The sequence below is a fragment of the Psittacula echo genome (assembly GCF_963264785.1).
Source record: "Psittacula echo genome assembly, chromosome: 6".
Classification (NCBI taxonomy): Eukaryota; Metazoa; Chordata; class Aves; order Psittaciformes; family Psittacidae; genus Psittacula; species Psittacula echo.
This window is the reverse complement of record NC_137743.1, coordinates 11,817,609-11,834,548: the sequence shown is the minus strand read 5'-3', so window position 1 is coordinate 11,834,548 and position 16,940 is coordinate 11,817,609. Positions and strand designations below refer to the sequence as shown.

At 40.9% G+C, this 16,940-nt stretch overlaps 1 protein-coding gene across 1 annotated transcript in view; it reads left to right on the top strand.

The window, feature by feature from the left end:
• Nucleotides 1-16,940, top strand: part of ADD3 (adducin 3) — a 101,369-nt gene that overhangs the window by 19,515 nt on the left and 64,914 nt on the right. Inside the window, exon 2 of the mRNA XM_080622164.1 lies at nucleotides 16,010-16,054. The gene's annotated coding sequence lies outside the window, so the exon portion shown is untranslated. The remainder of the gene's footprint in view (nucleotides 1-16,009; nucleotides 16,055-16,940) is intronic.

Below are 16,940 nucleotides of genomic sequence, written 5' to 3'. Positions count from 1 at the left end.
GCTTTCTTTACTTTGTACGAGTTCTCAACATGGCAGTGTTGTAGAAGCAGCATGTGAAAGTCACTGTTTTGTTCAGCAGTTTTAGCAGTGGAAGCAAAGATTGGTAGGGGCTTGTGTAAATGGACTGAGGTGCACATACTCAGGAAATCTGACTCTCCTATAGTGCTGTTTTATTTTAGACCTGAACTTGGATACATTCTGCAGGCCTTTGGCTGTATCTCCTGCAGTCTCGCGTCACCACCTTATGTAGCACTCTGATCAGAGCATGTTTTCTTACCCTTTTTTCAGTAATTTTTGTTTAAGGCATCCAAGTGTGTACAATAAATGACGAAGTTGAGGCTCTTGTTAGAAAGACAGCTGCTGAGAGGTGAGGAGGGGGATGGCTTGGTTTGAATTAACTCAACAAGAGCTAGGAGGCAGGAATCAAAACCAAATGAGGTCTCATCCCTCTTTTCTGGAGGGAGGAACATATAAAACTAAACAGCATCCTTTTTGCATAGCAATAATTTACGTTTGTACTGCTCTAACTGTACACTTGAGTATCATCTCTACTGATGTTTTTGAAGGAGGAAAAATAATCACTCCCAAAAGGGCTTTGCTAGAAGTATGCTGGAGGAGCCTGTGGAAGTGAGTCAGTTTGGCTAAGTTGCAATAAAGTTCTGTCTCAACTGCAAAGAAAAGAAAAGAAAAAAACCCCCTTGATTCCTGAAGAGGAAAGAAAGGTTAACTAGTCATGTTCTGACACCCTGGCAACTTCTATTTTCAAGAAAGCTTGAGCTGTGTATTCTGAAATGAGGTCTCTCCCAGATTTGAAACATAAGAATTTGCATTTGGTGTCAAAATAAGCTAAACTAATTGAGCAGTTTTCTGAAGCTTTGAACAGTCCATGTCTTCATCAAAGTAGGGATTTGTCTTCTGAATGTAAGTGAATTTGGGTATTATTCTTGTTCATATCTTCTGTAAAGTGACTTACATATAGTTTTAATGGGAAGGGTGGGAGGATTTTTTTCTTTTCCCCTTTGGTAAACTGGAATGGAATCCCTGTAGTGAATGACAACCAAGGATTGCATCAGTAAACTTTGTTGCAGCAGTATCTGCAGGATCTGTCTTTTATCTCAATGTGGAGATCCAACCAGGCAAAACTGCAGCAGTATTTTCATTAGACAGATCCTAAATCTGTACCAGTTATCCATTGCTTAAGAAATTGTGTGTTTATTTTCCTGTATTGTTATTATTCATACTTTAAAACTAGTACAATCTCAACATGAAATATAGTATCTTGTGTTTTACCTGTAAGTGGCAAAAGGTCTTAGAAAGCACATCCTGGGGTGGAAGTGAAGCCTGCTGTGCTGTGCAGCACATAGGCTTTCTTGTCACATTTGTGAGTGAAATGGCTGATGTCATCGTGTAGCCACTGAAATTCTTTGTTCTTTTCCAACTGATAGCCTGATTTTCTTGAGTTGTGGAAATATATCATTAAAAGCCTAATCTCCCCTTAATAACATTGTCTTGAAATGTGTTTTAATATGTGCTGAAATTTGGTTTGATTGAATGGCCAGTGTCACAAGGAATTTTTCTAGTACCAGGTACAAAGAGCAGGGCAGTGGTTCTTGCTGCCTCCCTGGCATATCTAACCTGGGCATTCTCATCTACCTGTTCAATTTTAGCCATCCCTTTTATGAGTGTTTCAATTTCTTCATGGCTTGCTTGCTGTGTAAGAAAGACGTATCTGAAATGAAGAAATGCCTACTCCTAAATGTGCGTGGAGATGTTAGGAGGTTAGTTACTGTCTGTGGGTGTGCCTTCCTTGCTCTCTCCAAAGCACTAAGTGCCCCCCTGCACACGAAGTTTAAAGTACAGCCTTGCTTTATGGATATAAGGATTGTTCAGCCTGAAGAGAAGACTCCAGAGAGATCTTCTTGTTTATTGTAGCCTTTCAGTACTTAAAAGGGCCTATAAGAAAAATGGGGAAAGACTTTTTAGCAGGGCCTGTTGCGGTAGGACTTGGGATGATGGTTTTAAACTAAAAGAGGGGATATTCAGCCTGGATATGAGAAGAAATCTTTACAGTGAAGGTGGTAAAACACTGGCACAGGCTGCCCAGAGAGGAGGTGGATGTGCCATCCCTGGAGACATTCGGGGCCAGGCTGGATGTAATTCTGGGCAACCTGATGTAGTTGAAGGTGTCCCTGCTCATTGCAGGGCAGTTGGACTAGATGACCTTTGACAGTCCCTTCTAACCGCAACCATTCCATGATTCTGTTTTTTTAACACAAAACCAATCATGCTTTGCTTGAACAACAATATTGCAGTAGAATATTGTTGCTTCTAGTGTTTTTAGCAAGGCAATAAGCAGCAGCATTCTTCTGTTTGGGGAAATACTATTATTTGTCTCTATTGGAATATCTTATAGGATACGTTTTGTAAGGAAAGGCTTTGAAACTCAACAGAAAAAAGTGCAAAATATATACATCCCATTCAATACAGGACAATACCTTAAAGAAGCATGTTCTTGCCAAAGACGAGATCAAAGTTATTTGAAGTTTCCACATTGTATTTACAGCTAAAACCATCACTCTGATCTGCATTCAGAGTGATGCATGTGACAGGCCATTATCTGCCTTATTCAATGTGTATAATTAGGCATTGCTTTCTTTTCCTTTCTGTGCAGGGGTTTAAAGATTTAAAGGAATAATGATCTGTGCACTCTCATGCAGCATTTGCATAATTAATTTGGGAGGTTGGTCAGAAGAATTTGTTTTGAAGCTTTTGTGCCTAAAATAGGTTCTACTGATTTATAGCTAGAGATAAGTATTGACATACATTCTGCAGTGGAATAATATAGTGAAATTATGTCCTGTGGTAACGTTGTTGGGGTTTCAGGCCTGGGCTGTGGTCTTTGGCCTTCAGGCGAACACTTCTGGAAGTAGGTTCTAACACTGATATTTTGGTGTGCATTGGCATTTTCCTTTTGAAAAGTAGACAGCTGTGCAAAAAGAATACTCTCTGCGCAAACCAATGCAGCATGTATCCAAACTGAGGAGTGTTCATTCTGAAACCGCTTTAGAAATAATTTGTTTTCTATTCAGGGCCCAGCTTTATTGAATGCAAAGGTGACCTGGGTTTATTTTGAAATCTAAGTTTAAGATACCTTTTTCCCCCCCCTTGAAAACCCTGTGTAGAACTGTCTTACTGTGTCAAGGATGGATAACAAAACATGTTTTGCCTCTTGCAGACATATACACACATGCAACCTCCATTGCTAAGCAGTGGGTTATATCCGTAGAAGGAATGTTTTGTTTTGAACTTTCAGAAGTGTACCGCATACCCCTGAATTTTTATATTCTCCAAAGAATTCTGGTTATTCTGGCATGGAGGATCTCATCATGTGGAGTCCCGTGGCATAGCTGTCCTTTGAGTATGCTGTATTGAGTGTGATCCCTGCATGTGGGCTGCAGCACTGGCCTGGGAGAGCATCTGATGGAACCCTGCACTGTTCAGGCCCATTGGTCTGGAGGTTTTGTGGGGAATCCTCTCTGAAATCCAGTACTCATCACGGCAGGGAAACCTGCTTGGGTTCACGGTGTTGAAACCTCTCTTTTACCTGACCCCCTCGGGCTTCTTGGAAGGAAAGATTTGTTGCTTCATGAGTTAGAAATTTGTTTTCACTTTGAAAGAGGAACCACAAGATGTGGGCAGCCCGAGTTTTTAGAAAGTTACAGGGGAACTGTGGCACGCATGAAGGAGCAGCCTGTATCAAGTGCCAACTGTACTCTAGGTTATTTTTAGCGCCTGTTCTTGTACTGTTGATGAGAGAAGTAGGCTGGGACTGGTGCTGAGAGGGTGTGCATCCTGCTTACACCTCTGTGGCTGTGCTCTTGCCCCTCCAGTAGATAGCTGTGGCTTGCCATTGCGGTTGCTAGTGCAGAATGCTTCAGATTCAGTTCCTTAAACAATTTGGAGGCATTTTGCTTCATGTACCTTTCTGAGCCAATGCTGTGCTTGCTACAGAAGCAGCACAAAACCAGGAATTTTGTTCCTTCAGATTCTGCCCTGTTTCCTTAGAAACTAATTTCATACCAGTGCTGCAGACTGAGAATCAAGGCACTTCATGTTCTCTGTGTTAGAAACATGTAAAATCCAACTGATGCACAGTAAGCGCAAGTATATTGGTCTTCAGTTCTTTGCAGATTCTTCTGTTCCCTGCAGTGAGTCTTCTTCTAGTGACCCTTTTCCAACTCGGATGCATAGAGAACAAGGCCCATTAGGGGTTGATATTCCTTTGACTAAACTGCAAGGAGTTGTCATTGATGGAAGTAAAACTTATTTTTAGTGGCTTGCATGAAACATTCAGCTTGTCTCAGGAAAAGCAAGTTCAGTTGCCTGATGCATTATTGTCCATGTCTTCCCTTCCAAGAGAAACCAGAATTACCAATTCTGGGGAAAATTTGAACAGCTTGAAATCACATAAAGGGTGGGAAAATCTTTGTTAGTGGAGGTAATGCTAACTGGTAACAGATCTCCTGGGGGTTTGTTTCTGATAAATAATTAGGCAATACTTCCCCGAAACAGAGATATGTTGCATCTTCACTATGCTTCAGCTAATTTTAATGACAAACAGCGGTTATTCATATTGATGGCCCTTTTGTGGGGTTTGGAGATGAGGAGGACCAAACTTGGAAGGCTTAATGTTGAATCAGCCTAGAAACTGGCAACTAAAAATGCAAGCAAATGATGGCAGTAAGTTCTCATTTCCTAGATGTGTAAGAGGTAAATGTTGGCAAGGGAAGTGTTTCTGTCCCAGCTGCTAATTATGCTGCTCCAGCATTGTGTGGCCACAGAGGTTTATGCAGGATTTTAACTGTCTATTTTGCATTCTTTTATATGTGGTAGTATTTGGGTGAGTTATTTCAGCAGTTATTTCTCACATAGGCAGCTTCAATTAAGTTTTGAATTCATTGTTATTTCTACACAGTGTATTTCCTGCTCTAATGAATTTACTGTGGTGGTGGTATGCAGCCTCCCACACATCTGTAATTGAGCTTCTACTCCTTGGTATTCCAGAAGAGCTGTTGAAGAGGCAGGAATATAGTTGATGTGATCATTAAAAATCATTACCCCGCTGAAAGGTCACTTTGAGTTAAATTCAGAGGTTCAACTTGGAACTAAACAACAGCAGTAGTTCTCTTTAAGCAGTCGTCCTTCTGGAAAGGTATTTTTTCCTCTAGTACATGTTTTCTAATTCCTGTTACAGTATAGTTCCACACTGGCATTTCTCCTTATCACAGGTATTAAATTAGCTCGTTAAAACTGAAATGAGTTTGGGGAATTAATCAGATGTTTGGGACAAGCATCACAAAGCATTGGGATCCTTCAGTTCCCCATTGAAGTTAGCTGCATGTCATGCACTGCTCACTGCTTTCATTAATTTTTCTGTAACAAAGATGCCAATCTGGCTTTCATTTAAACTCGATGCAGCATTCTGGTGCATGTCAAGCTGCAAAATAGCTTTTAATGATAAGCTGGAGCTAACTACCTTTGATCAAAAAGATAGTGTGCCTTGAAAAATAGGTTTATAAATTGGACTGAAAGGGAAGCATTATGCAGCAGCTCAGATAAAGCCAGATAAAAGTGGGTGGGTGCTTTAAGAACATATGGTTGGAAGTAAAAACCAGTTTGAGGTAGTTGCCTGTCTTCTGCAGTTTGCAAGTCTTCCTCAGCACATCTGTGTCCACAGTGTTGGGAGGTGGGGGTGGCAGAAGGGATGTTTTGGTGGGAAAAAGAGGAAGAGAGATGCAGCAAAACTGCTCTTACTGTCTAAATAACCACTTTGGTACAATCACCGCTATCCTCATTCATTATTCATTAATGTTCGTGCTGTTTTTAAGGGCTTTTGTGAAAAGGTGAAAACTGAAGGGGGGGGGGGGAAACAGTAATTTCTCTCCCTCTCTCTGGTAAATGGAATTGTATGGCCTCAGCAGAGCTCACAAGGAGGATTGTGTGAGCTCCCCAGAGGGCACAATAATTTTCTTGAGCAAATGAGAACTTAGAAAATAACTGTGCAGACAGGACAGGAAGATAGAAGGGGATTTTCTTTGTTCATGAGCAAATTTAACTTTCTTCTTAGTAAAGTAAATACACTCCAGATGGCTGGAAAGTACAAGATGCTCCCAGGGGTTAGGGTGGAGGGTGGATGAATTAAGCTTTGTAGAAAGTCAAAAGTGAACAAGTAAGATAAAGTTCAAAAAGAAAGAAGGAGTGGAGTTGGTTTCTATTCTTTCTTAGGGCTGGGGCTGGATTGAGCATTTCAGGAGAGGGATTCAATTAAAGAATATAAAGAGGCAATGTTTCTGTTTAGAATATCAGAATGAAGCAGGAAGAGGACTGATAAAATCTGGTTTTCTTTCAGTTTGTAAATAACTCGTAATCTTCACTTCCAAATACAGCTTGTTTCAATAAACAAGAGTTCGGGTACTTTGTAGCTGACAAAAAAAACCACAAAACACTCAAGATTTATACACTTAAAAGATCTGTATGTCCACTGATCATTATTAGTTTTGCAGCAATAGTGGTGTTATGAGTTTACCTAAGGCTTTATCCATAAATTAATGCTGGAAGAAAATAATACCATATATCTGAAGTTTATGTTGTGAAATGTCTTCTGATCATCTGTTGTCAGGCACTGAGATTCCTCATGGGAGGTTGTGCCATGCCTTGGTGCAACTCTGCTGATTGCCTCAATCACTGCTGGGAGTGTGGGAAAAACCCTCTTCTATCCCTCAAAACATCAACTACAGGGCTTCATTTTTATTTCTATTCCTGTTTTCGGCCATGGTATGAGTCAAGTTTGGACTGTCTGAGAAAGATGCTGAATGCTTGTGACCTTGCTGAAAAGGCTCAGAAGCCATGTTGCTGAAGTAGAATGGGGGTAATGCTTCAGCTTCCTAGCTAAAAGAGAAAACTGTGTGCTAGTGCAGGTGTAGGGATGCTGTAGACTTGATGGGTTAGAAATAAAAACAACATAACATTAAAGGAAAAGATGAGATTAGAAAGGAATTGGCGGCTGCTCAGGTGGTCAAAGCATCATTAAAGCATGACTTCTTAGTAAAAACATCCTGATTGGACATTCTTTGGGAATGAAGTGGTAAAGACAGTTTCCAAAAAAACCCAAACCATGCTGTGAGATGAAATGTAGTGTGAGAATGCCCTAGATCTTATTGTTACTTTACATGAAAAAGTATGGAAAGATTCCCTATGAAACTTGCCTTGTTTTTTACCCTTAGGCAGACCACTGTCACTATGCCAGTGCTATAACTGCAAATGTTTATTTTTTGCATGCAAACTTGTGTTTATTTACATGAGAATGGTGTATCAAAGACACATACCTGAGTGACTTGGGGAGTTGGTCTTGTTTCCTTGTGTGAGAGATGGAGCACGAGGGAGCAGAGGTCTTGCTCCCTGAAGAGTCTACTCCTTTTTTTGAAGCTTTGACGCTGCAGTGGATGTATTGGGCAGAGGAGGAGGTAGATGGGCTGTGTACAGCACCAAGAAGTTGCTTCCAATTACACATTTGAGTTGATTAAAAATCACCTTAAATGATTAAAAAAGTTTTTTTCATGGGTGTCAGAAAATATCAAGGGCTATGTAGGTGCAGGGCCCTTTCCCAGTGGTAAAATAGTGTATTTGTGATTTATAGGAGGTTACCCAAAGCAGTGCTTATGGGCAGTTCTCATACCCAGAGCACACATGGCAATGGAAGAGGAGGAGCAGGCCAGAGATGAAGTGCTCTAAGTGCAGGGGATGGTACTGAAAACTGAATGCAGAAGTAGGATTGAAGCATGAAAGGAGGGAGCTGCAACAGGGGGAGGATGGGATCACTTACAACCTTTAGCAGTCCTGGCATTTTTGCACAACTATGTATTGTTGAGGGTGGGATCCTGCAAACCACTAGATGTGAGTGGTTGGAGAGGATGGTTTCTGGTGAGAAGCTGAGAGCAACTCTTAAAACACAGGGTATGACATGTTAGTAGGTGAAATCTGAGGGCAGTAATGAGATTGTAGCAAAAGCTAAAGAGTTGGAGTCCACACTGAAAGACTGGTAGAAAATGAGAGAGATCTTGTCTCGGGGACAAGAAGAAAGAAAGCAGGAAACCTGTGGCAACAAAAGGTGAGAAATGACTCATGCCGTGCTTTCAAATTTCCTTTTCTTTTTAAAAAGGAATATAAGAGATTTTATTTTCTTCCAGTAGAGATTGAAAATCTGAAGAGTGAATACCAGAATATATGTGGAGCGCGACAAAAAAAGTAGAGAGGGAAAAAAGCTTAGGATGCAAGTTGGAACTAGGTGATCTTTAAGATCCTTTCCAACCTAAACAATTCTATGATACTATAAGTTTAGGGGCATTAAATAGCAGCTGGAAAATGCTAGGTGGGTTTTATTTCCTTCACAATTATCCAAACCAGAGACATAGGTTGAAAATTATTTTGCTTAAATGTCTTATGTGTAGCTTTAATATATGCTTTGTAATTTTCCACAATGAAGGCTAAAGGACCACTGTCTGTTTTCCCCTTGGCAGGCTTTTTGAAGCCACCTTTAGCACTTGTATTTCGTCTAACTTAAAGTACCTGTCACTGAGACACATGGAGTATGTGTGAGGTGTCCCTGCAGGGGTTTGAAGCTAGATGATCTTAAGGGCCTTTCCAACCCAAACCATTCTATGAATACAGCTTGGCTAACGCCCATCTCAGTAGGGACTTCATTTTAAAGGTTTGAAGGGAGTATGTAACTCTGAAGTTATTTTCCTGAGGCCAGCTAGGATGCCTGTTGCAGAACTGTACCAAGCATCCAGATCCTTAAGGCCATTCAGCTGATATCTGAAACTGCCATTTCCCACTGCTTGGACTATAACTATACGAAAATTTAATAATGCAGTACTTAAAATACCCCACCTGAAACTGTATTTACAGTCTTGCTGAGAAACAGAGTAGATACCAGACAGCAGCTCTGGTCTTCACATCACTGAATTATTGAGCATTGAGCCTTTAGTAGTGGGATTTATCAAATGACAAAGGTAAAATGGAATAGCAAGTATTAACTATAAACTGTAAAGTAAATGTGAATTAGCATCTTCATATTCATATGTATGTATTTCAGCCAGAAGTCATAATTAAAGCTTTTCAGGTACTCTTCAATAGCTTTGGTTTGTAACATTTTCCCAAAATCTCTGCTTCCTTACCAACACCAAACTTCCACTGACTGTAGTGCCGTTAACTTAGGTACGAATGCTACATAGACTCTGCCCACTAGTTTCTTACTATCCTGATCATGCATCTTGCTGCAGTGACTGTAGGCAAAAATAAATATGAACTGTGCATTTTAATGAAAACCAGCAAATCATTTATTGCGTGGCTTGATATTGCTATGTTCTAATTGTGGAAAAATGTGGTGTGCTCTATCTACTGCTTTGCCTTACAGCCTGCAGAGTTTGGGTAGCTCTTTATAGCCTCACCAGTAAGATGAAATTGAAAAGCTGTTTGGTGCATGTTTTTCTCTAGGATGCTGACTGTTATAAGAATAAAAAATAGGTTTTAAGTAGCCTTCTAAATCTCAGCACTGACTTTGGCATATCAGCCTATGTGGGGGTTTGGTTATTCAGTTAAGATAACTGAAAAAAAAACCCAACCAGTTTCTGCTGCATTGTTTGTAATTAAACCAAGCTGCTGCTTTGTGTAATTTCTGTTTAGATCTTCAGCATCATCTAAAAAGGAGGGGTGGGTTCATATGTTTGTAACTTTAGAAAACCTGAATTCTCCAAGACCGAGAGTGCCCTGTGATGAAAGGTCAGTACTTTGAGAGCTCAGTGTGCATCTCCCTGAGAGGAAAGATCAAGAGATGGAATGGTTCAAATAAATCTCTTGGAAATTTTAGCTTTCTGTTCAGTAACTCCTGGTAAATGGTTTTGTATGTGAAAATATTATGGGAGACTTGCAATGGGTATCTTAGCATTTATCATCCTGGAATGGGCTGATGCCAACCTTATGAAGTTTAACCATGCCAAGTGCAATCCCAGGCACGGGAGGTGATCCTGCCTCTCTACTCTGCTCTCGTGAGACCTCACTTGGAGTATTGTGTGCAGTTCTGGTGTCCTCAACATAAAAAAGACATGGAAATGTTGGAGCAAGTCCAGAGGAGGGCCACGAGGATGATCAGGGGACTGGAGCACCTCCCATATGAAGACAGGCTGAGAAAGTTGGGGCTGTTCAGCCTGGAGAAGAGAAGGCTGCGTGGAGACCTCATAGCAGCCTTCCAGTATCTGAAGGGGGCCTACAAGGATGCTGGGGAGGGACTCTTCATCAGGGGCTGTAGTGATAGGACAAGGGGTAACGGGTTAAAACAGGGGAAGTTTAGATTGGATATAAAGCAGAAGTTCTTTACTGTAAGGGTGGTGAGGCACTGGAATGGGTTGCCCAGGGAGGTTGTGAATGCTCCATCCTTGGCAGTGTTCAAGGCCAGGTTGGATGAGGCCTTGGGTGCCATGGTTTAGTGTGAGGTGTCCCTGCCCATGGCAGGGGGGTTGGAACTAGATGATCTTAAGGTCCTTTCCAACCCTAACTATTCTATGATTCTATGAATATTAGAGTGTAGGAGCGTTTCATGTATGATGATGGCCTCTTCATCCATAGCACCGTAGGGATGAGTTTGTTGTCAAAGCCTTGTAGCCCTGTTTGTCTGCACATGGGGCACCAGAGTCCTATCCCACTCTCCTTTTCAAAGAGCATGGAGGATTTTTCCATGTTTCCTCCTAAAAGAGGAATTCCAAAAGTTGAAATCTTGTAAGATTGCAAACACTACCAGATAAGCAAAGTCTTCTGATGTCTCTATCTGAAGTTAAGGCATTTGTCTGCCTTTTCTACTATCCAAAATTCTTGACTCATTTGACACACTAACTCCATAAAGCTTTGTCTTTCAAGGCGTTTGATTGTTTTGGTTTTTCCTTCTGAAAACAATTTGGTCTCTTTTGTAGCACATTTCAGTTTTGTTCTGTTTTTATGACTTGTTCCCTGTGTTTTCCTTCAGCTGCAATGAAGAGAATTAAGTACAGTTGTAGCCCTGATTAAAATCTTGACTTAATTGAGTTGCAAATTGCCAATGACAGACACTTGTTAGGGGGCTGATGATTAGCACCTTTTAGCGTTCCTTTCTATTCCTGACCCTTCACGATTCTCTCTGATTTTTACCATTGCTTATGTTCATTTCCTCTGTTTTTTTTTTTTTTTTTTTTTTTTTTTTTCTCTTAGCAGCCTGAAGCTCTGCACAGGGTGTAAATTGCTTTCTCCATGATAGTGACTTGTTAATTAGCTGTCAAGAAAATTAAGTCTCTTTGTAAGGCCCGTCTTGCTTTTCCCTGGTGTACCTCTGATACTTGGTCTCCTAATGCAGGGTCTTAAGGCTTGTGGAGTACTAAGACTGGAATTACCCATATTGAGATGGCAGCATTTTCAACTACCTTTAAAGGGATTCATAGTGTCATTTGGCATAGCTGAAATAATAATCCTAAAATGGAGAAGCTGACACGGAAATCTATCAAGGAGTCATAGAATGGTTTGGGTTGGAAGGGGACCTTAAATCTCATCCAGTTCCAACCCCCTGCCATGGGCAGGGGCACCTTCTGCTAGACCAGGTTGCTCCAAGCTCTGTCCATCCTGGCCTTTGAACACTTCCAGGGATGGGGCTGCCACAGGTCTTCTGGGCAACCTGCTCCAGTGTCTCAACACCCTCACAGTAATTTATTCCTAATATCTAATCTGAGTCTACCATCTCTCAGTTTAAGACCATTCTTCCTTGTCCTGTCACTACATGCCCTCATAAAAAGCCTTTCTCCAGCATTCTTGTAGGCCCCTTTAGATATTGAAAGGCTGCTTCCTGAAGCCTTCTCTTTTCCAGGCTGAACAAGCCCAGCTCTCTCAGTTTGTCTTCCTAGGAGAGGTGCTCCAGCCCTTGGAGCATCTACAGCGTCATCTGGATTTGCTCCAGCAGCTCCATGTTGTCCTCCTGTTTGGCACCCCAGAGCTGATTCAGGATTGCAGGTGGGGTCTCATAAGAACAGAGTAGAGGGGGAGAATCACCTCACTCAATCTGCTGGTCACTTGCTTAGCTCACTAGACTAACATGGGAGATATTGTATAAGGTACAGGCAGTATATTACCAGTAGTAGTGCTTTTTCTTCCACTTGCAAGTTGAGTAACAACTCATGTTTCCTTGCCAGTCCTCTTCTCTAGCATTGCTTGCCTTACTGTCAGGGAATGATGCAGGACTGACTCTTGTTACTGATATACTGAGTTATAGCTTGGCCTGCTGGTCTGTTGATAGAGATGCTAACCCTATTTTAGGGAAATCCAACAAATATGTAGAAATTGCAATAGAAATGTAGATTTGGATTAGACAGAGATGCTTAATAATTAAACATAAGTGCTCCTTCTCTCTTTTTCTCTAACCCTCAGGAACTATATTCTAGTAAAGCCTCTCAGGTGCTGAGTTTCAGTCAGGATACCTTGTGGCCCTGGTATGACACTTCTGTATCCAATTATATCATCTATTTTGTATGCTGAGTGCCGAGAGTGGAAAAGATGGAAACATGGCTAGATTGTCAGTTGTTTCCAATGAAGAAATCTCTGTTTGGTGGAACTGTTTGCATTCCTGTGGTCAGTGGTATAAGGAAATACCATGTTATGAAAAATTCCCAATTGTTTCCTTAAGGGCTCTTAGAGTTGCACAATCTTTTGATGATTGTGTTTGTTAAAAAAAAACAAACAAACAAAAAAAAAAAAACCAAAAAAAACCCAAAACAAAACCTTCTTCAGTTTGGAACTCAGTTTTCTTAATTATTTACTAGGGCTGTTTTTCATACCCGAGGTTTGGATCCAAACCAGAAGTGTATTTTCCTACTACACACTGATCAGCCATTATAATACGAGTAGTTGAAGAAAATTGTATTTTCATTCCAGCACATGTTTCTTTGGGATATCCCATCCCCTGACTCTGTCATTGTGATTACTCATAGTTTCTCTATGATGAGAGATGCAGTTCTAAAATGTTGCTTCTCAGAGTGGGAGAGAGCTCTCAAATAACCAAATGGCTTTTACACTTTAGTTCTAAGAAGATAAATGGTATCTCTGCCACACACACAAATCCTGTTGTCCTACAGACTGAAGCCCTCGTTTAACATTTAATTTATCTTTGCTTTTTCAGTATCCTGTTAGGATTTGTGTAATATGTCTGATTTCTGACATGTGCATTTATTCAGATGTATTCCAAATTTGTTGAGGCTGCTCACGTTCAATGTTTACTGCTGTCGTGTCTTGAGTTAAATCAGTCTCTCTTCCTAATTTATTCATCCAAGAATATCTTTCAGTTGTTATTTGCCCTGATCTGAGAGCTGGCTTTGAGTTGGTTCTTTACTGTGTGACTGTTATTCCTCTTCAGATTTCCTTTTTCCCATTCTTTGTGCAATCCTTATCCTTTGTTACTGAATGTATAATGTTCCTTTTGGCCATACAGGCATTTAATTAATGACTAAGAGCTGAGAATATGGCCTAAACAATGCACAGCATAGTGAAGATAACTGCTGGCCAGTACTTATGTAAGAGTTTCTTACCCATACTCAAGGGCTGGGTAGAGTGGGATAAAAGGGCCCCAGTGGATTAAGCAGGGTGAATTGGGTCATGGAACCGAATGGCAAGGGGTTGTTTTTGTTGGTTTCTGCTTTTGTTTGTTTTAATAATGTGAATTTTGAATTGAGAAGAGAGGAAGAACTTGTGAAAGTGCATTGGGTGATACTGGGGAGAAGGGATGTGAAGAAAGGGATTGTATCAAAGAGTTTGTGACAAAGGGCAGAAAAAATATCTGCTCAAAAGGATACGATGTTTGGAGTGTCATGGCTCCTGGCTTCAGCTGTTTTCCCACTGCCTTCTTATGCCGAGAGCTGTAGGGTCTCCAGCTTCTCCAGTGGCATGGATGAGCAAGCTGGGCATCACTTATGCAGGGGTGCACTGGCCTTCGTGTGAGTGAACAGGCCTTTGCAGCTCCCTGAGAGGTAATGTAGTGTTAAACACCATCGTAAATGGGCATCTCTACATTCTGCCAACTGGTGCTGTGGGACCAGGAGGGAATATTACATTTTCATGTCTGAGAGTGGTCTGGCAATGCCCTCTAGAAAGAGTAGCTGTTAGGCTGCAAGACAGGCTCTCTGCTTGTGGGTGACAGCTACGCTTAAAATAACATATCGGGAACTTGCATAGAAATAGCATTCCCTTATCTCTAGCAGTGTGAAGTAGATGAAAAATAAACCCTACTCACGCCGAGAATAAGCACTCACATTAAAGTGTTTAAATTCCTGATGCTGTGGAAAGCTCCTGCTCTAACACAACATTGTGATGCCAATATGTTTCCTCCGCTTTCCCCAGTCACTGCCATCACTTGATGTGCTCTGCCAGGGAGCACTTGGCAGCACAGCAAAATGAGCAAATATGGCGAAGCCCCATGCAGAGCACCTGTCTAGAGCCAATCCTATCCCTTAAATTTGTATTCCTGTCAGGTCTAAAGGTAGATGAAATAGTTTTGTGGCTGTTTACCTGTATTAATACTGAGTACAAGTACATTGTTCATTCCTAAATAAGAACTTGCTGAAAACACTGCCGTATTTGTGGCAACATTTCTTTTTCAAGGGCGCAAGGAACTGACTTTCTGTGACAAAGTAATTCAGGGAAAAGAGACAATTTGAGCACACATGCAATAGCATCTTATTTTTTTAACTGTGGTTCTCTTGGACACTTTTTGCTTCAGAGTATCTTGTGACTGTAATGTCTCGCAGTAATTTTGTATAATTCTACTTGCTTCTTTTGATGAAGCCTGTTTTCTTTTGAAGTCAGTTCTTTACTGCTGAAGGTCATAGAGAACACTGAGTAACCCAGCCTTTAGTGCTGATGGGGAATGGGATAGCCAGCCTGCTGAAGTGTTGGAACTGGTCAAGTATTTGTAGTACAATATACTGAGAAGACTTAAGCAACAATGTTTGAAGTTACTGTATTAGTCATGAGAGTCTGGAAAGGAAAAGCTTGTGATGGTTGAAAGAGGCTGTTACAACCTCATGAATAGCAACAGGTTTGCAGGTTGGTGTGAAGTGCCGCCTGTGCCTGATGGTGGGCTGAGCTCAGGGTTTTCATAATGCATAAAATATCTCATTTGCACTGTATAGGTCTTAAAAAAGAAAACGTAGCATATGTTTTGTATGCATGTATAAAATCAAGGAGTCTGGCCTCTGTTTCCCAGGGAATAACTGCTTTTCTTTGGAGAAGTGGTCAAGGGAAAAGGGAAGACAATGGAAATAGATTTGTCAGGTTTGATTGAACTTGTGCTCAAAGACTTAGAAGACAAAAGGTGATAGAATTAAGCAGTTGCTATCTGATATACTCATTCTACTTTCATGTCAAAGATAAAGGCAAGCGGAAAACCCATAGCTACTCAGTGGTGGGAAAGGGTCAGAGCAAGGTAGTTGTTTCCTTGCTTTGCACACCAGTAGTTGTCAGCCTTCAAAGAGAAGTATTGTGTTCCTTTCACTGGCTCTCCACCCAGCCCAAGCCTGCCTGTGGCAGCTCCAGAGTTCAGCTTCTGCTAGGCAACAACAAGAGTTGTGGACTGGGGCTGTGAGGCTCTATTTTAACAATGCAGCAGGTAGACTGGATTCTAGTTTGATTTGTAACCCAAGCTGCCTGAGGCAAAATGGTGAGATTCCCAACTAGCTGCTCTTAAATGAGACTACCCTACAGAAGAATCTTTTGTATGTGAAAAATGCCTTCTGTGATAACACAGTAAAATGTAATTCAATAAAGTACTGTGACAAACAGTTCAAGAAAATAAATGTTGTGTTAATGTGTTCTTAAGTGTACAGTATATTCCAATAATACTGAAAAGCCTACCAGGAGTCAGTAATCTCCTTCTTCTGTTTTACAGGTCAACTACATTACTAGAACAAGGAGAGCTGTGGAAAAAATCAAGGTACCTAAAAAACATTTTACTGTCTGAATTCTTGGCTGTGTGGTTGCTCCTCATTTAGTGTAAGGATTTTAAGGGGGAGGAGGGGAACTGGATCAGCAAACTGCCACATTAAAAAGCAGAGGCAAAAAAATCACAATAACTTTAGTCTCCATGTTGTGCAAAATACTTCTGTGAGATGAAATTTTCTTTAGCTTTGGTGTGTATGCAAGAGTCTGAACAACAATCCATAACATATAGAATCATAGAATAGTTAAGGTTGGAAAGGACCTGAAGATTATGTAGTTCCAACCCCACTGCCATGGGCAGGGACACCAGATGTTTGCTCCAGATATGTGATGGAGCTTCTTAGGTGTAAAGATACCGAGGTTTCCTGCAAGTGCCAGCCACAGCGAGGTGAATATTACCTATTTGTACTACTGGGTACGCTGACCAGCTAATAGGTATCATCAAAGATGAGTGAATGTGGTGCTTGCAGCTTTGTTCATCACAGTCATCAGCAGATTTCACTTTATTTAACTATGACATGTAGAATTCCTAAAGGTGCAGAAGGAGGAGGACAAAGACAGTCAAACCTGAGCAGTAACCTGTTTTTTCCAAGCGAGGGGGTTTTGATACCTTTTTCAGACAATTCTATTACGTTCTACAAGTGTTACTTGGTATTGCTAGCATATGTTGTTTTGAGGTCTTCATTTTTATAATAGGCAGCAAGCATTCCTGCAGTGCAGTTTCTTAGGGATTTTAGTACCTAATTTCTTATCTGAAGTATGTTTTTTACCAGTGTTTTCTACAGCTCCCCAGTCCTTGATTAAAATACAGAGTGGTATAACTTATATTTTTATGCCTGTTATGTAACTAAAACCACCTATGTTAAAATTATCCTGTTGCT